The sequence below is a fragment of the Scyliorhinus torazame genome, chromosome 6, assembly GCF_047496885.1.
Source record: "Scyliorhinus torazame isolate Kashiwa2021f chromosome 6, sScyTor2.1, whole genome shotgun sequence".
Taxonomy (NCBI): domain Eukaryota; kingdom Metazoa; phylum Chordata; class Chondrichthyes; order Carcharhiniformes; family Scyliorhinidae; genus Scyliorhinus; species Scyliorhinus torazame.
In genome coordinates this window covers 182,802,726-182,822,724 of record NC_092712.1, presented here as the reverse complement: position 1 = coordinate 182,822,724, position 19,999 = coordinate 182,802,726, and positions in this window count along the sequence as shown.

The following is a 19,999-nucleotide window of genomic DNA, read 5'->3' as shown; positions in this document are numbered from 1 at the left end:
CATACAATATTCCAGGTGTGGCCTCACCAAGGCCCTGTATAATTGCAGCAAGACATCCCTGTTCCTGTTGTCAAATCCTCTCGCAATGAAGGCTAGCATGCCTTTTGCCTTCTTTACCAACTGCTGCAGCTGCATGCTTACCTTCAGTGACTAATGTACGAGGTCACTCAGGTCTCGATGCACATTCCCCTCTCCTAATTTATGGCCATTCAGATAACAGTCTGCCTTCATATCATTGCTACCTTAGTGGTTGACCTCACATTTATCCAAATAATACTGCATCTGCTATTCATTTGCCCATTCACTCAACCTGTTCAAATCACACTAAAGGATCTTTGCATCCTCCTCACAGCTCACCCTCCCACCCAACTTGGTGTCATCTGCAAATTTGGAGATATGACATTTTGTTCCCTCATCTAAATCATTAATATATATTGTGAATAGCTGGGGTCCTAGCACAGATCCTTGTGGTACCCCACTCGTCATTACCCACCAATTTGAAAATGATCTGTTAATTCCTACTCTTTCATAGAATTTACAGTGCAGAAGGAGGCCATTTGGCCCATCGAGACTGCACTGGCCCTTACAAAGAGCACCCTACTGAAGCCCACATACCTACCCTATCCCTGTAACCCAGTAACCCCCACTTAACATTTTTTGGACACTAAGGGCAATTTAGCATGGACAATCCATCTAACCCACACATCTTTATACTGTGGGGGGAAACGAGCACCCGGAGGAAACCCACGCAGACACGGGGAGAATCCACACAGATAGTGACCCAGCAGGGAATTGAACCTGGGACCCTGGAGCTGTGAAGAAACTGTGCTGACCGCTATGCTACCATGCCGCCCTAATCCTTGCGGCACAGATCCTTGCAGTACCCCACTAGTTATTACCCACCAATTTGAAAAACCCGTTAATTGCTACTCTTTGTTTCCTGTCTGCCAACCAGTTTTATATCCATCTCAATACACTACCCCCAATCCCATGTACTTTAATTTTACACACTAGTCTTTTATGCGGGGACTTGTCAAAAGCCTTCTGAAAGTCCAAATACACGACATCCACTGGCTTCCCTTCATCAATTCTACTAGTTACATTCTCAAAGAATTCCAGTAGATTTGTCAAACATGGGCCGGGATTCTCCCCTACCCGGCAGGGGGTCGGAGAATCCCGCCCAGGATCTCCCCTTCATAAATCCATGCTGACTCTGTCCAATCCTGCCACTGTTTTCTAAGTGCTCTGCTATAAAATATTTGGTAATGGACTCTAGAATTTTCTCCACTACTGACGTCAGGCTATAATTCACTGCTTTCTCTCTATCTCCATTTTTAAATAGTGCAGTTACATTAGCCACCCTACCAATCTGCACAAACTGTTCCGCAGTCTATAGAATCCTGGAAGATGATTGCCAATGCATCCACTATTTTTAGAGCCACTTCCTTCAGTACCCTGGGATGTAAATTATCAGGCCCTGGGGATTTATCAGCCTTCAATGCCATCAATTTCCCCAACACCATTTCTCTACTGATGTTGATCACCTTTAGTTCTCCCTCTCATTAAACCCTGCATTCCCCAACATTTCTGGTATCTTATTTGTGTCCTCATTTATGAAGACAGAACCAAATTATGTATTCAGTTGCTCAGCCAATTCTTTGTCCCCAATAACACATTCCCCTGTTTCTGACTGTAAAGGACCTGCATTTTTCTTCACCAATCTTTTTCTCTTCACATACCTATAGAAACTTTTACAGTCAGGTTTTATGTTCCCTGTAAGCTTTCTGTTGTACTCTATTTTCCCCTTCTTAATCAATCCCTTGGTTCTTCTTTGCTAAATTCTAGCTCACAATCCTCAGAACTGTTGTTTTTCTTGACCAATTTGTATGCTACTTCCTTCGATCGAATACTATCTCTAATTTCCCTTGTAAGCCATGGAGTGGCCACCTTTCCCATTTTAGTTTTGTGCCAGACAGGAATAAACAATTGTTGCAGTTCCTGCATGCACTCTTTGAATGTTTGCTTTTGCTTATCCACTGTCACTTCTTTAAGTAATATTCCCCAATCCATCATAGCGAGTAATATTCCCCAATCCAGCATAGCCAACACACGCCATATTTCATCGTAGTTTCCTTTGTTAAGGTTCAGGACCCCAGTGTCAGAATCAGCTACTTCACTCTGCATCTGAATGAAAAATTCTATCATCTTATGGTCGCTCATCCCCAAGGGGTCTTGCACAACTAGCATGACAATGATTCTGTTCTTATTACACAAAACCCAGTCCAAGATGGCCTGTTCTCTAGTTGGCCCCTCAACATATTGATCCAGAAAACCATCCCGCATACACTCCAGGGATTCCTTCTCTACGGATTTGTGGCTAATTTTATTTTCCCAATCTATATGCAGATTAAAATCACCCATAATTACAGTTGTTCCTTTATCACTTGCATCTCTAGTTTCCTGTTTAATGCCATTCCCAACAATATCACTGCAGTTTGGGAGTCTATCTAACGTTTTTTGCCCCTTGGTGTTTCTCAGCTCTATCCATACAGATTCCACATTGTCGTAGCTAATATCCTCCTTCACTATTGTGTTAATTTCCTCCTTGACCAGCAATGCAACCCCACCACCTTTTCCTTTTAGTCTGTGTTTCCTAAATACGGAATACCCCTGGACATTCAGGTCCCATCCCTGGCACCCTGCAGCCATGCATCTGTACTCCCGACTATATCATACAGTTCACGTCGATTTGCGCAATTAGTTCATTCACTTTATTGCGAATGTGTTAAGGCACAAAGCCTTTAAGCTTATCTTTTTAATATTACGAGGCCTGCTCCCAATATTTTTCACTGTGGCCCTGTTTGAATCTGGGTCTTGGTTTATCCGCCTATCATTTTTCTTATTCCCTTTTCTGTCTTTTGTTTTTGTTCTTAATTCCTCCTCCTCTGACTCCTTGCATAGGTTCCCATCCCCCTGCCATATTAGTTTAAACCCTCCCCAACCACGGCAGCAAATACTCCCCCTAGGACATCAGCCCCGGTCCTGCCCAGGTGTAAACTGTCCAGTTTGTACTGGTCTCACCTCCCCCAGAGCCGGTCCCAATGCCCCGGGAATCTGTAACCCTTCCCCCATACCATCTCTTCAGCCACGTATTTTTCCGATATATCCTGCTATTTCTACTCTGATTAGCATGTGGCACTGGTAGTGATCCTGAGATCACTAGCTTAGAGGTCCGACTTCTCAACTTTCTGCCTAACTCCTTATATTCTGCTTTTAGGACCTCATCCCATTTTTACCTATGTCGTTGATACCGATGTGCACCACGACCACTGGCTGTTCACCCACCCCTTCCAGAATGTCTTGTAACCTCTCCGAGACACCCTTGACCCTAGCACCAGGTAGGCAACATACCATCCTGGAGTCTCATTTGCGGTCACAGAAACACCAGCTTATTCCCCTTACAATATTCCCCTATAACTACAGCATTCCCACACTTTCTATTCCTGCCCCCTGCAACAGAACCAACCGTGGTGCAATGTGTCCTTGGTGAATACTGGGTTAGTGCTGTGGAAGATACATGAGGGTCATGGAGAGGGCTTGGGGGCTTTCTGGAATGGCAGTGGCATTGATGCATTGAGGAGCATGGGGAAATATGAAGGGCATGGAGGGATATGAGGTCGTGGAATGGGGGCATGGGGGATGGCTGGGGCATCAAGGCGTGTGAGATCTGAGGACTATAGATCCTAGCAGCCTTTGGGACACTCACCACCTTGAAACTGCCTCTCCAGGCAGCAGGCCCAACTCTATAATAGCCCTGTCTCCTTAGAATGAAAATATGGTGAACAGGGAGTCATTTAAAGGCAATGGGTCTTCTGGGTTGGGAAGCATCCAGTCAAAACCTTCCCATATCTTGCATGAAAATTCTACATGAGGTCTCAGAGGAAGCAGGTTAAATTGACCAATTCAGGTAATTGGCCATGAACCCACCTGTTTCCATTTTACCCACAAAAGGTTTCAGGCCCTCTATGCAATCTGCTCGAGAGAAACAGGCCCATTGTTATAGTATTTAAATGAGCCCCCATCCCCGTACTTTGGTAATAATTTGAATTTGACTCCTCTTGTATTGTTCCTAGGGCTCAGAAAACCAATCAGCTAAGAGGATGTGGGACCAGCTGATACCAGCAGGACTACTGTCCCGTGCCCATCTAACAAATCATTTTCTGTGATTGGCAACCCCCATCTGACCTGTGAACTCCCTACCTCACAGTCACCAATTTAACACCTCATACCAGCTGTTAAATATGCTGTTCCCCAGGACACATAACCATCCCAGCCTGTAGCCTTCTCCAAACCTGCAGGCCAGGAAATGCAGTATAAAAAATAAGATTCTTCTATTAAATTCCTCAAGAGTTCTGCATTCCAATATTTCTACGTTTCTCCTGCAAATTTGTTGCCTGCATCATTATTAATGTGAGGGCCTCCAGATGCTGTTGTTTGAATAATCCTGTCCTCTTATACATTGAGCCTTAATGTAGACAATTTTTCTAAATGACAAATAGTCACCGTTGTCGTGGAATTTGCTTTATACTTTTCAACTGGTGTAAAATCCTATTTCTATGCAAATTGCACCATTTTATAAAATTTAGGGCTCAACCGTGCTTCAAGTACATTATTTCAAAATAAAACAATAAGACATATTATTACACTACTGGCCATCTATTAGCGTGCAAAACAGAGAGGAGATAATTTACAGGGAAATTACTCAGCAGAGCCAGAATAATAGTTTTAAAAGTTGGGGGGGGAACTTTAGTTGTCCTAATATAGACTGAGATAACAATAATGTAAAAGGCAGAGAGGGAGAAGAGCTTCTGAAGTGTGCCCAGGAGAATTTTCTTCACAATTGTCACCAAATGAGGAAGGAGGCATCTCTGGCTTTGGTTCTGGGGAATGATTCAGACAAGTATGGTGAGCAGCAACGGTTACACAGTGGTAAGCACTGCGGCTTCACAGTGTCAAGGACCCGGGTTCAATTCCGGCCTTGGGTGACTGTGGAGTTTGCATGGTCTCCCTGTGTCTGCTTGGGTTTCCGAGTGCTCTGGTTTCTTCCCACAGTCCAAAGACAGTAGTCTGCAAAGGACAACCATCATTAAAGGAAGTGAGAACGTAAATAGTTTGAAATGATAATAGGCAGAGAGCCAGGAGAGCTTGAATAGGAATTTACATAAGAGTCGCCCTCATTGTGGCGGCCTGCTACATCCTCCACAACATGGCGCAGCAGAGGGGCAATGTGCTGGAGGAGGAGGAACACCAGGCCTCGTCCAACAATAAGGATGCGGGGAAGGTGGCGGTGGGCAGTGCATGGGGCCCAGGCAGGCATAGGAGGTCGCATGACGTTTGCGCCAGGGCCAACATGGTCGGGAACCTTTAATCGTCTCCAGGTTCACCGACTTGGGGGGGGGGACTAGCCAGGGGCACAGACACCGTACGGCATGGCATGGTAGCACTGTTGCTTCACAGCGCCAGGGTCCCAGGTTTGATTTCTGCTTGGGTCACTGTCTGCACCTTCTGCCAGTGTCTGCGTGGTTTTCGTCCGGATGCTCTGGTTTCCTCACACAAGTCCCCAAAGACGTGCTTGTTAGGTGAATTGGACATTCTGAAGTCTCCCTCTGTCTACCCGAACAGGTGGTGGAGTGTGGCGGAGTGTGGTGAGGGTGGTGTAGGGGATTTTCACAGTAACTTCATTGCAGTGTTACTGTAAGCCTACTTATGACAATAATAAAGATTATTGTACCACCCCCACACCCCCTCACTACCCCTGGCCACCCTCCGCCTGCAACCCCCTCTGTGATACATATCTGCCGGGCAACAGGGTATGAACCCTGGGTTGCCAATAACACTGGTTCTGGTCCATGGGATGGAGGATGATGACAACTCGCTCTGCGATGAGCTCTGGTGCTCCACATTGTTTGGCAATGTCTGACTCCTGCCCACGGTAGCTCATTCCACCATTCAACTGGGTGATCCCTGCATGCGAGCTGGCCATTCCATCACATGGTGCCATTGAATCCCTGGGGTGACGGTGGAGGGACTGGTTAGGGGGAGATTGGGGAGCCCAGGCCACCCACCATGTCTGCCCATTCCAACCCCATCCCCCTCCCCGCACCCCTCTGTGGACAGCCCAGACCAGGCCACCCCTCACACCCATCTGACAGAGCACTGGGGCAGTTTGTAACAGTGTGAACAGATGTTTAATGTAACAAGATATGTACAGATTTGTGCTCTAGGCCCTATCCCTAAACTGTGCCCGGCAAAGCTTAACTGGTGGTAAGTTAACTTAACTTACAGGATCTAATGCTACGTCTTGTTGGATCCCAAGATGGTACATCAGGAGTGGAGGCGGGCTGCTGTGATTCCCGCCCTGCGAACTGGGTCCCCGTTGGTGGCCGTCTTCTGGGGCGACCAGGCCTGGTTGGGCCTGGCTGCTGCTTGTGCGTCCCAGATTGTATGGTGCAGCGCTGCTCTGCCTGCTGCCCATCAAATGTGCCAGGGACGGGGGCTGGTGTCCAAGGTGCTGCGGTGTTCAGGCACCTCCCCTGCAGGAGTCACCAGCATGGCCGCATCACCGCCTCCTCCCTCGGGGTGCCCCATGACCCCCGGGCAACTCCATGGTGGGACAGGGGTGCGAATGGAGATATAACCTGAGGCTGCCCCACCACCTGGCGATGCCAGTCCTGGAGGCTCGCGCTGGTCTCCACCAGGGTCTGCATGCTCGCGGCCAGGAAGCACAGGAAGTGGACCAACTCCATCTGGGATTGCGCAAAATCACCTATTGACAGTGCCACCATCTTCCGGGTGTGTGTCACATCAGCCAGTGACTGCACCATCTCCCTCTAGGACTGGGCCACCTCCCTCTGTGTCACAGCGGCCATGCCTGGACAATGCCGCTGACATTCCCAGCCATACCCTGCTGTGACTTGGTGACGCTCAGAAGTGCCGCTGCATTTTCTAGGTGGCTCTGGCACATGGCTGCCCTGTCCTGGGCCTCGGTCAGTGCCTGCACAGAATGCCCCAAGCCTTGAACAGACTGATCCATAGCCAAAATCCCACCCTCAATGCCTCCACTGTGGACGCCACCCCTGTTGTGTTGGCCTGGGTGACATGCATGGCTGATACCACCTCCTGTTTCTGCGCGTGATTGGACTCCTCCTACTGTGCCTGCAGGTGCTGGATGAATGCCGACAACCCCTCATGTAGTCCCTGGCTTTGCAACTGCATCGCCACAATAGATGTGCCTGTCCGTTCCAGAAGCCCGAAACTCATCTGGACGGCAGCTAGTTCCTGGGGTTGGCCTGTCCTCCGACTGTCCGCCACCTCGGGTGTTTCTACCTCCACCTGCTGTACTGGAGCAGCTGTGTGGTGCGCACCAGTTAGTATCCCAGGAGCCTCTTCACTTAAGTGCCAATCAAGGTGAGTGTCTCTGGGATGGTGGAGGGTGTTGGAGACAGCTGTGACAGGAAATCTGTGTCAACATCGGACTCGAGCTCCGGGGTGTCTTGAGTCTGGGGCGGAGGGTTGCCCTCCGAGCTGATCCCCTCGTCCATGCTCGGCTCACAGAGGGGCTCTGGCTGGGGGCAGGGGACACCGGATGGACCCGCCTCATCACCAGCAGGTCCTGCAAGACACAAGACAAAACGCATCATTAGACCGTGGGCCGGGGGCTGGTGGGGGTGAGGATGATGTTGAAGGTGAGGGTGGTGTAGGGGTGAGAGTAGTGTGGGGGTGGTGTTTTGGGGGGGGGTTAACACACATGACATGGCAAACCGCAACTCACTTCCTTGCCCACAGCCGACCTCCGCCCCGGCGACCTCCCTTTCCTCTGGGCCACCGACCAGGTCCAAGGCCCTCTGCTCTGCTGTGGCCAGAGGCCGCATGTCCGGCGGTCTCCCTCCAGTTTTCTCCCGCTCATGGCGGTTATAGGTGGCCTTCTCCGGGGAGGAACAGAAAATTGCAGTGTTAGACCATCCGGGGGTGGGTATCTGGTGACCTCAGTGGCCAGGGCACCCGGCCATGGCGGCCAGTATGGGTGCTGGCATGTGATGCAGGATGGGGGTCCGGCCGCCCTTCAGGTAGTGTGGGAGGGTTTAAGTTACCTGTGTGTGGGACATGGGTTAGTCCCAGGGCACAGTGCTGCCTACTCACCCTGGCCACCCTGAGGTGGTTGTGCAGTTTCACCCGGCAATGCTGGCCGGTCCAGAAGGTGATGATCACGACGCTGACTGCCTCTGCCTCCTGCGCCCAGGGACGATGACGGCTGGCCACCTCCTTCCTGGGCCAGGGTATATGGTCAACCGCCTTGCCTCCATCGCGTCCAGGAGGGTCTCCAGCTCAGCGCCCGTGAATCGGGGTGTCACTCTCCTCACGGCCATATTGTTGTCTGGGATGGTGTGTGTGGGGACTGAAGTGTGTATATGCGGCTGCAGCTTGTCAGCCTCCTGAGCGTCAATTTCGGACCCCACGAATCTGGCACCTTTTCTCATTGGAATGGATTGTGTTCCACGTGGCGCCGCTGCGAGCCCCTTAGCAGTAGTTGAATCGATCCAGGTGCGGCGCCAGTTTTGCTGTTGTGGAACTCCACAAATCCTGTGCCAGCACCAACAGGAACGGAGAATCCCGCCAATTGAGAATGTGGTGGAGGTAGATTCAATTGTGACTTTGAAAAGGAAATGGGATAATCACCTGAAGAGAAAATAATTGTAGGCTATAGGGAAAGAGCAGGCGAGTGGGGTTAGCTGAGTGACGCTTGCAAAACTCTGTCACAGACTCACTGGTTCAAATGGCCTCCTTCTGTGTAAACATTCTATAATTCTATGAAAATGAATGCGATTGTAATGGGAAATTCCTGTGCAACATTCAAGATGTTTCAGAAACTTTAATATTTTCATGTGCTAAAGTGTCCAATGGGCCAATGTACTCGACAGAAATAGAATGCATTTATATGCTAAGGGAAGGTGGTGACACAGTGGTAATGTGGACGAGTAATCCAGATGCCCAGGCTAATGCTCTGGGGACATGGACTCAAATCCTACCATGGTGGAATCTAAATTCAATCAATAAATCTTGAATTGGAAGCTAATTTCAGTCATGACGACCATGAACCTATCATTGATCATCATAAAAACTGGTTTACTAATATCCTTAATCTGCGGTCCTTCACTGGTCTGGCCTACATGTGACTCCATGTAGTGATCTGCAGATCTGTATATACAAAAGGGGTTAATGTAAAGACACTGCAACTAAGTAATCATTAGAGGGCAGCTCTAGAGATGTATAAATAGACAGACTGAAGCCAGGATCAGTCCCTTCGCAGGAACAGTAGCTAGTGACCACAAGCATCTCAGGACAGCTCAGAACAGGTGTAGATAATCATAAGTATGTCTTCATCAATCATGTTCATGTAACATCTAGCTTAAGCATTGGAGAGAGAACGAACTCATAGTTAATTCATCAACATTACTCAACAAAATACTTGCTCTAATTGGAAGACTACGAGAGTTAATCAACATCAAGTTAAGGATCATTCTGGAAGACGCAAGTGAGTAACTTATATTGCACAAAGGAATACAACATTACTATCAGAAATAGTAATAGATTGACTTCCGGAGCAGGGCGGCCGCAAAAAAAAGAGCTCCCGCCGGTGGCCGCGATTCGCGGCGATTTCGGGGAAATCCCCGAGACCCCACGCACTCCCCGACTATCGTCGGCCTTTGGGGCCGCCACGAGCAGCCAGTGGGGCTGGTTTAAAAGCCGCCGAAGAACCCCGCGCGGGTGTCGGGCGGCGGAGGCTGAGGCGCCGGGCCCGGCAGGTCGGAGCTGCGGGGGCGGAGCTACGAGGAGGCCGTGGCGGCAGGCCCGAGCGCCATGTAGGGAGACTGCTCCACGTCGGGTGGCTCCCACCTAGGAAGAAGAAGGTTGAAGCCTGGTCCCAGGTGAATGTAGAGGAGAAAGAAAGAAGATTTATGGAAGTTTGGTGAAAAAAAATTTTCTCAAAAAAGAAGAATGTCAGATTGATGAAGGGCAGGAGGGTGAAGGGGGAGAGAGGAGAAAGGAAAGAAGATAAAAAACAATAAGCCGCTAAAAGATGCAAAAAGCAGCGTCAAAGGAAGGAGGAAACACGGGTTCGCCGCCGAAGGAAAAGATGAGCAAAAGCAAAAGTGTTGACAGGATGGCGGAAGCCGAACTGCAAGGCGGGACCACACTACTTACGGTGGAGAAGATGACCGAGGTGATGGTGGTGGAGCTGGAAAAACGTTTAGTGAGGCACATGGAAATCCTGAGGAAAGAGATGGTGGTCGTGGTGAGGTCATTGTTGGAGGAGGCAATCGGCCCGATCAGGGTGGAGGTGGCAAAGGCATTGGCCGAGGTGAGAGAGCAGGGCGAGAAGATGAAGGAGGTGGAGGAGGCCGTAACACGACACAGCGACCTTGTCACCTCGATGGGGGACGAGCTGCGACGGGTGGTGGAGGTTAACAGAGGGCTCCGAGCAAAGCTGGAAGACTTGGAAAACCGCTCAAGGCGGCACAATTTGAGAATTGTGGGCTTGCCCGAAGGGACAGAGGGCCCAAGGCCAACGCAATACTTTGCTAAGAAGTTGGCGGAGCTGATGGGGGAGGGTGAGAACCCCACCCTGTACGAGCTAGACCGAGCTCATTAGTCATTAAGGCCGAAGCCCAAAGTGGACGAGCCGCCAAGGGCAGTAATTATCTGCTTCCATAAGTTTTGCATGAAGGAGAAAGAATTAAGCTGGGCGAAGCAGAAGCGTGAGGTGCTGTGGGATGGTACTGCGGTTCGGATCTACCAGGACTGGACGGTGGAGTTGGCAAAAAGACGAGCGGCGTTTGGGTGAGTGAAGGCGGCTTTGTACAAGAAGGGGATGCGATTTGGTGTGGTGTACCCGGCGAAGTGGAGAGTAACATTATAAAGCCAAAGACTTTTATTTTGAGACAGCGGTGGCGGCTGAGGCGTTCGGGAGGGCAGAAGGCTTGGGACAGACGTGAAGAGCGGAACTGGAAGAGAGACTGTGGACTGTGTTTGAGCGGCTGGAAAATGTACAAATGTTACAACTTTCTTTTTACTGATTTGTATTGAAATTTGAAATTTACTTCTCTTTGCATTGTTACAGAGTTCAAGTTAATGGCGTTCTGTGTTGCGACGGTTAAATGTTATGTTAGTGAATTGTAGGGGTTGGATTGTTGGGTTTGTTTTAGTGTTTCTTTCTCTGGGACTGGGTGGAAGGGGGCGAGAGGTCTTGGCGGGGGGAGCCACCCGTGCTAGCTAACTAGAATCAGTTAGTGAACGGGGGTGAGATGAGAGGAGGACTGCGGACGTTGGCGCCTGGATAGCAGGCTTCAATGGGCCTACGAGGCGAGCAAGAGGGGGTGGAGGGAGGGATGTTGGGGGTGTGTTTTTGTAGGGGGGGTTCTTGGGAGGGGGGGAAGGGGTTCGATGTTAACAATGGACAGGGGCGGGTCAGGCTTATGGGGCAGGGCCTGGTGGTATGGTGATGGTGGATAAGAAAGGTGTGGGGGGTGAGAGACCCCCAGTAAGGATAATCACGTGGAACGTGAGAGGGCTAGGATGTCCGGTCAAGAGGTCAAGGGTGCTTGCACATCTTAAAAGTTTGAAAGCCGATGTAGCAATGCTGCAGGAGACTCACTTGAGGGTGAAGGGCCAGGTGAGACTTAAAAAGGGCTGGGTTAGCCAAGTGTTTCACTCCGGATTTGATGGAAGGGCTCGAGGGGTAGCGGTGCTGGTCAGCAAAAGGGTATGCTTCCAGATGGAGAAGGTGGTGGCAGATCAGGGGGGTAGATATGTGATTGTGACAGGGGCATTGGAGGGGAGATTAGTGGCGCTGTTAAGTGTATACGGTCCCAATTGGGACGATGTGGGATTCGCGAGGAAGGTGTTTAGGGCTATTCTCGACTTGGACACGCATGAGCTGATTGTGGGGGGGGGACTGGAACCTGGTGCAGGAGCCAAGGTTGGACAGATCACGGCCGCGCTCGCTGGTCCCATCAGGGGGGACGAAGGCGCTGGCTGGGCTAATGGTGGAAATGGGAGGGGTGGACCCTTGGAGGTTCCTGCACCCAAGGGAACGGGAGTATTCGTTTTTCTCAGCGGTCCATAAGGTATACTCGCGGATCGACTTTTTTGTGGTGGGGAAGGCTTTGCTGGCTGGAGTCAAGGATCGGAATACTCTGCAATTGCAGTGTCAGATCACGCTCCACATTGGGTGGATATGGTGCTAGAGAACGGGGCAGCGCAGAGACCGGGGTGGAAACTGGATGTGGGGCTTTTGGGGAACCAAGTATTCTGTGAGAAAATTGAAAACGTAATTAAGGAATATGTAGGTTTCAATTGTACGGGTGAGGTGTCGAAGGCAGTCGTCTGGGAGGCTTTAAAGGCGGTGGTGAGAGGGGAGGTAATTTTGTTTAAGGCTAGGGTGGATAAGGAGGAGAGGTTGGAGCGGCAGAGGGTAATAGATGAGATGTTGGAGGTAGATAGGAGGTATGCAGAGGATGGGGACCCGGCGAAGCTCGAAAAGAGGAAGGAACTACAGGCGAGCTTCGACCGACTGTCCACCAGGAAGGCGGTGCGCCAACTGAGACGAGCAAGGGGTGCAGTTTATGAACATGGAGATAAGTATGTTAGCAGGTCAGCTCCGGAGGGAGGCAAGGGAAATTCTTCAGGTGAAGGATAGGGCAGGGAAGTTGGTGGTGGCCCCAGTGCTGATTAACAAGGTTTTTGAGGCGTTTTATGAGAGGTTGTACAAGTCAGAGCCACTCGGAGGAGACCGTGAGATGCAGGAATTTCTCGATGGGTTGGAGTACCCGAGGCTAGGGGAGGGGGACAGGGCTACATTAGAAGAGCAATAGTGGTGGGGAGAGTAACAGCCGATCTGGCAAGGTGGGACGGCCTTCCTCTGTCACTGGCAGGTCGGGTACAGGCGGTTAAAATGAATGTGTTGCCACGATTCCTGTTTATTTTTCAATGCCTACCGATTTTCCTGCCAAAGTCTTTTTTCAGGGAGATTGAGGGAAGGATTACCTCATTCATATGGGGAGGGAAGGTGGCCAGAGTGAGAAAGGTGCTGCTACAGCGAGGAAGGCAGGCAGGGGGTTTGGGTCTCCTGAACTTGTTGTACTACTACTGGGCGGTGAATGTGGAGAAAGTGCGGAACTGGGTCAGAGGGGTGGATTCTCAGTGGGTCAGAATGGAGGAGAGTTTGTGCAGGGGTCGGGGCTGAAGGCACTTGCAACAGCGCCGCTCCCGATAGCTCCGGGGATATATTCAGGGAGTCCGGTAATAATAGCTTCATTGAAAATCTGGAGGCAGTTTCGCCAACACTTCGGGTTGGGTTTAGGGTCAAGGGAAATGCCGATTCGGGGGAACCACAGATTTGAGCCAGCGAGGTGGGATGGAAGTTTTCGGAAATGGGAAGAGAAGGGGATTAAGACGCTAAAAGATCTGTTTCTTCGGGGTCGGTTTGCAGGATTGAGGGAGCTGGAAGCGAAGTATGGGCTCGAGCAGGGAGACGTGTTTAGGTACATGCAGGTTCGGGATTTTGCCAGGAAGGAGATACAGAGCTTCCCAGAGGAACCGGCCTCCACATTGCTGGAGGAGGTGTTGACGACAAGGGGACTGGAAAAGGGGGCAGTGTCAGCGGTGTACGGAGCTATTCTGGAAGAGGATAAGGCACCACTGGAAGAGATCAAAGCAAAGTGGGAGGAAGAGCTGGGAGAGGTTATAGAGGAGGGGGTCTGGTGTGAGGTGCTCGGAGAGTGAATGCCTCCACCTCATGTGCGAGGTTGGAGCTGATACAGCTGAAGGTGGTATATAGAGCGCACCTAACGAGGGCGAGGATGAGCCAATTTTTTGAAGGAGTAGAGGATGTGTGTGAGCGTTGCGGGGGTGGGGGGGGGGTGGGGAGGGGGGCGCGAATCACGTTCATATGTTTTGGTCCTGTCCAAAGCTAGGGGAGCACTGGAAGGAGGTGTTTAGGGTAATTTCCAAGGTGGTGCGTGTGAAACTGGACCCGGGTCCCCAGGAGGCCATATTCGGGGTGTCGGACCAGTCTGGGTTGGAAACGGGAGCGGAGGCAGATATCATAGCCTTCGCCTCGGTGATCGCCTGAAGGCGGATCCTGCTGGGATGGAGAACAGCCTCTCCACCCAGTGCTTTGGCATGGCGGGGGGACCTGTTGGAATACTTGACCCTTGAGAAGGTTAAGTTCGAACTGAGGGGAAGCTCGGAGGGGTTCTACAAGTCATGGGCACTATTTATTATGCACTTTCAAGAACTGGATAACATTGAACATTAGTTGGGGGTGGGTGGGTGGTGGGGTGGGGGAGGGGGGCTGTGTAGATTAAGGGTGACTATGGGTAATTCCTGATTCCTTTTTGTCATTTGTTTATGTAAACATGTGGGCTGAGGTTTGGGGGTTGGTGGGCGGATGGGATCGTTGTTATTATGGGGATTGACATATCTTGCTGATTAATGTATATTGTTGATGGGTGTAAATGTGGGAGAAAATGTGAAAAAGGAGGAGAATAAAGAAAAAAATTTAAAAAAAGAAGAAATAGTAATATAATATCCAGATCTACAACAATGTGGTTGAACTGCCCTCTGAAATGGCCACTCAGTTCAAGGGCAATTAGGAATACGCAACAAATGCTGCCCTTGTCAGTGATGCCCACATCCCATGAAAGAATAACTAAATAAATTGTTGACGTCGGAATGTCAGTTGTGTTTCTCACTGTTTGACATTTGTAATTTGTGTTTGTTCTTTAAGTCGTACACACCGCATTGCAAATGTTAATGTTCGCCCTAATGCACCAGGACTGTGATGCAGAATAACAGCAGCAAGCAACATTTTCAGTTGAATTCTTAGACCAGGCTGTCCCAGGAAGACACCTTTGAGACAAGAATCTAATTAACAAATAGACGTATCTGGCCCTAAAGTTTCATTACATCGCTGAAACTCTATAAAAGAAACAAACTTGGACCTAACACAACCTCCGGGTATTCCAAAGCACTTCACAGTCAATTAAGAATTTTTAATCGTAGTCATTTTTGTCATGCAGGAAACAAAGCAGCTAATTTTTAAACAAAATCTCACAAACAGCAATGACTTCAATAACCAGTTGCTTGTTTCAGTAATTTGGCTGAGGGCTCAGTATTGGCGATAATCCCCCACTTTGCCCTCCCCAAATAGCGTATGGAATATTTTACATTCACCCAAAGTACAGGCAGGATCTCGGCTGGACATCCTGTCTGAGTCACGGCAGCTCTGACAGAGCAGCGCTCCCTTGGTAATACACTGAAGGATCAAGCCAGTCTCTGCAGTGAGCGTTGAATCCGTTGTCTTCCAGTGCTGCTACAATTGAGCCGAGGCTGACACCTTAAGGTAACTAGCCCGAATACATTGAACACTTACAGACCCTTTGGAACTGGAGACAAAGCTCACGAGGGGACTTCAAAATTATGGGAAGTTAGGAATTGCAGTTAAATGCTGATTTTCACCGGATGATACAAATGTGGAACAGTGAAGCATGAGTGGTCTTGTGGAGCTTGAGAGTTTACTTTGGACTCACCTCCCAGTGTGTAGTTCCTGTCTTTGTCCCGTTTCCACTGTTTGGGATTTGGAGCCCTGAAACTTTTCTGGAGCATTTTAACTTTTCGTTGCGTTGACTTAATGACATTAACAAATATCTACCAGGCACACATCCCCGGGGGAGAGGGGTGATGGGAGGGGTCAGCTCCTCACAGTTTACTAGATCGGAAAGAAAATGTATATAAATCTTTTGCTGGCATATCATGCTTATTGGAAGTGGGATACCAGATTCTGGCAAATTGACTGCAACATTTTAATCAATTTTTAAAAAATGTTGTTGATGTATCTTTCAACCTCTGCTTTGGTAAAAAATATATAAAATTTCAAAAAGCTTTTATCACAACAGATAAACCTTATCTTACACAAGTTCTCCCCAAACACAAACAATAGTTCAATTGGACAAAGTTGTTCAAGGAAACAGGGCTTCCCAAAAAACACCCCGACGAGGCTCTATAATCCTCAGAGGAGCTCGTTTGTCACTTCAGTATTTTAATCCAATTATATTGTGTATGCATGTAAACATCATGGAAATTCAGCATGATTCATATACAGCTCATCAGCATTAACCGTGGACTGACTTCTGGGGCGGAATTCTCCGACCCCCCCCGCCGGGTCGGAGAATCGCCGAGGTCTGGCATGAATCCTGCCCCCGCCGGTTGCCGAATTCTCCGGGACCGGATATTCGGCGGGGGTGGGAATCGCGCCGCGCCGGTTGGCGGGCCCCCCCCGGCGATTCTCTGGTCCGGATGGGCCGAAGTCCTGCTGCTGGAATGCCTGTCCCGCTGGAATCAAACCACCTCTCTTACCGGCGGGACAAGGCAGCGCGGGTGGGCTCCGGGGTCCTGGGGGGGGGGGGGGGGGGGGCACGGGGTGATCTGGCCCCGGGGGGTGCCCCCACGGTGGCCTGGCCCACGATCGGGGCCCACCAATCCGCGGGCGGGCCTGTGCCATGGGGGCACTCTTTTCCTTCCGCCTTCGCCATGGTCTCCACCATGGCGGAGGCGGAAGAGACCCCCTCCACTGCGCATGCGCGGGGATGCCGTGAGCGGCCGCTGATGCTCCTGCGCATGCGCCGCCCGGCAAAGTAAGTTTCACGCCAGCTGGCGGGGCACCAAAGGCCTTTCCCGCCAGCTGGCGGGGCGGAAATCAGTCCGGCGCGGGCCTAGCCCCTCAAGGTTAGGGCTCGGCCCCTCAAGATGCGGAGACGTCCGCACCTTTGGGGCGGCGCGATGCCAGACTGATTCGTGCCGTTTTTGGCGCCGGTCGGCGGACATCGCGGCGATTGCGGAGAATCCCGCCCCTGATCTCTGAAATAAGATACTTTGAGCAATGATATATCCATTTATTTGGATATAATTTAAAGGAAGTAGCTCGTTAAAAACAGTCAACGCCAAGTGTGGAACGATCTGCAGGAATTTTGGCTTTAGCTTTGATTTTCAGCTGACTGTTGGATGGCTCCTCATGCTATTCCTCTCTGACCTCTCAGCTGATCATATTTATGTGTGGCTTGAGCCTGGCCCTTTGACTGATATGATGCCTGTTTATGCGTGAGTTGATTATCTCCCTCCAGCAGACTTGATGAGCTGAGTTATCAGTCCTCTGCCCTGGTGGAAAGGGAGAAGTAGGGCCTTTTGCAAGCACAGGAAAAATCTTTCCACTCCATTTCTATTGATGGTGCAGCTGTCCTATTTCCACGGTTTACAATAGTTGACCTGGGAAGCTGCCGAAATGCAACAAGCACCTACAAACCTTACATGAATAGGGGTACCTTGATGCGATTAGGACTGCTTTGCAATTTATGGCTGTCAAACCAGAAGTGGCACCATGGAGTAAGCCAGACCAGAAACCTTTGGCACGTAATTGACATTTAGGTACAGTTCATAAAGAGGCAGACACAAGCAGAGAGAACTGATCAGGAATGCTAGAATTCTTTTTACATTTGAGAGAGTGTTCAATTGGGAGGGACGAGTCAAAGTTATTTTAGTTACCCAATTGTGTAAGAGAAGAAAGAACAGCAAGTGGCACAGTAGGCGCAATAAGCAAGAGCAATAGCAGATGTGTTCTGAGCAACCACACAGAGGAGGGTTTTCTGCAAGCAACTTTACAGTCCACATATTGACACAGAATCAGTTACCAGTATTTTGGAGGGAAACAATGTGCAAGGAAGGTCAGGTTCTCTCCGCAGACAGGAGGAGACATACAGCCTTCTGCAGGAGACACTTGGGCCTGGCTCCTCCCTCAGTAGCAGTTAAAGTGGCGATCATGCTAAATTCTTTTGATTCAAGGGATATTCCCAAGGTGCAGTGGATTACATGGCACATGTTAGAAATGTGGCTGTACAAGTCTACAGTAAGCCAGCAGCAGATGTTCTGTTCAATAAGGCAAACCAGTACAGTCAGATTTAGATTTAGATTTATTGTCACGTGTACCGAGGTACAGTGAAAAGTACTGTTCTGTGTACAGTCCAGGCACATCGTTCCATACATGATAAACATAGGGGGCTGGATTCTCCGCCGGCGGGATGCTCCGTTTTACCGGCAACCTGAGGGTTTCCCGACGGCGTGGGGCTGCCCCACAATGGAAAACCCCATTGACCGGCCGGCGTAACGGAGCATCCCGCCGGCGGGGTGAAACAGAAATGTGGCGCGGCGGGACGGAGAATCCAGCCCAGGACATATGATCAATACATAATGTAAATACACAGATATAGGCGACGGGTGAAGCATAACGAATGTAGTGCTACTCAGTGGAGAAAGTGTGGGGAGTGATCAGGTCAGTTCATAAGAGGGTCATTCAGGAGTCTGGTAACAGAGGGGAAGAAACTGTTTTTGAATCTCTTAGTGGGTATTGTCAGACTTTTGTGTCTCCTGCCCGATGGGAGAGATTTGAACAGAGAATAACCTGTGTGGGAGGGGGCTTTGATTATGCTGTGGGCTTTCCTCAGGCAGCGGGAGGTGTAGACAGAGTCAATGGATGGGAGGTGGTTTCGCATGATACACTGGGCTGTGTTCATGGCTCTGTAGTTTCTTACAGTTTTGGGCTGAGCAGTTGCAATACCAGGCTGTGATGCAGCCAAATAAGATGCTGTCTATGGTGTATCTGTAAAAATTGGTAAGAATCCTGAGGAAGTACAGGAGCTGTTGTGCTTTCTTGGTTGTATCGTCAACGTGGGTGGACCAGGACAGATTTGATGCTGTCAACCATCTCCATCTCGGCACCATTGATACAGACAGGAGTGTGTATGATACTTGGCTTCCTAAAGTCAATGACCAGCTCCTTACTTTTGCTGACATTGAGGGAGAGATTGTTGTCGTTACACTATGCTATTAGGTTCTCTACTCCCTCCTGTACTCTGACTCATCATTGTTTGAAATCCTAAGGTTGTGTCATCAGCAAACTTGTAGATGGAATTGGAGCAGAATTATATCAGACAGGCATGTGTGTATAGGGAGAGGGGCCCCGGTATTGAGGACTATTGTGGAGGAGTTGTTGTTGTTTATCCTTACTGATTGTGGTCTATGGGTCAGGAAGTCGAAGATCCAGTTGCAGAGGGAGGAGCCAAGTCCTCGGTTTTGGAATTTTGACAAGAGCTTGGCTGGGATTATGGTGTTGAAAGTGGAGCTGTAGTCAATGAATAGGAGCTTGACGTAGGAATCTTTGTTGTCGAGATGCTCAAGCGATGAGTGTAGGGCCAGGGAGATAGGTTGGACCGGTTGTGGTGGTTTGCGAATTGCAGTGGATCAAGGCATTCTGGACGTATGGAGTTGATGTATGTTATGACCAACTTCTCAAAGCACTTCATAATGATAGATGTCAAGGCCACCAGATAGTAATCGTTGAGGCATGTTGCCTGGTTCTTCTTTGGCACCAGTATGATGGTGGTCTTCTTGAAGCAGGTGGTTATGTAGGTGGTCAAGTAAGTTATGGATTCTGTAAGTTAATATGACAGATCAGTAGGGTTTGTAGCATTTGGCAGGATCGGCAAATCCAGGTTTCTATTGATTGCACTAATTTTCCCATTCAGAAACCCAGCATCTTTTATGACTGGGAGGAGATTCCATTCTCTCAATGTGCAGCTCATGTGTGACCGTCATCAATGAATTATGTAGATGTCACACACCTCCAGGATAATAAGAGGATAGAGTGATTGTACTAACAAACACTATGGGCTTGGCCTGCCTCAAAATCTCCACTCCTTCTGCTTGGCAGCATGGTGGCACAGTGGTTAACACTGTTACATCACAGGGGCATGGGTTCAATTCTGACCTTGGATGACTTCCTGTCTCCTCTCCCCAGCATACTCCTGGCAAACATCCAAACGATCGGAAA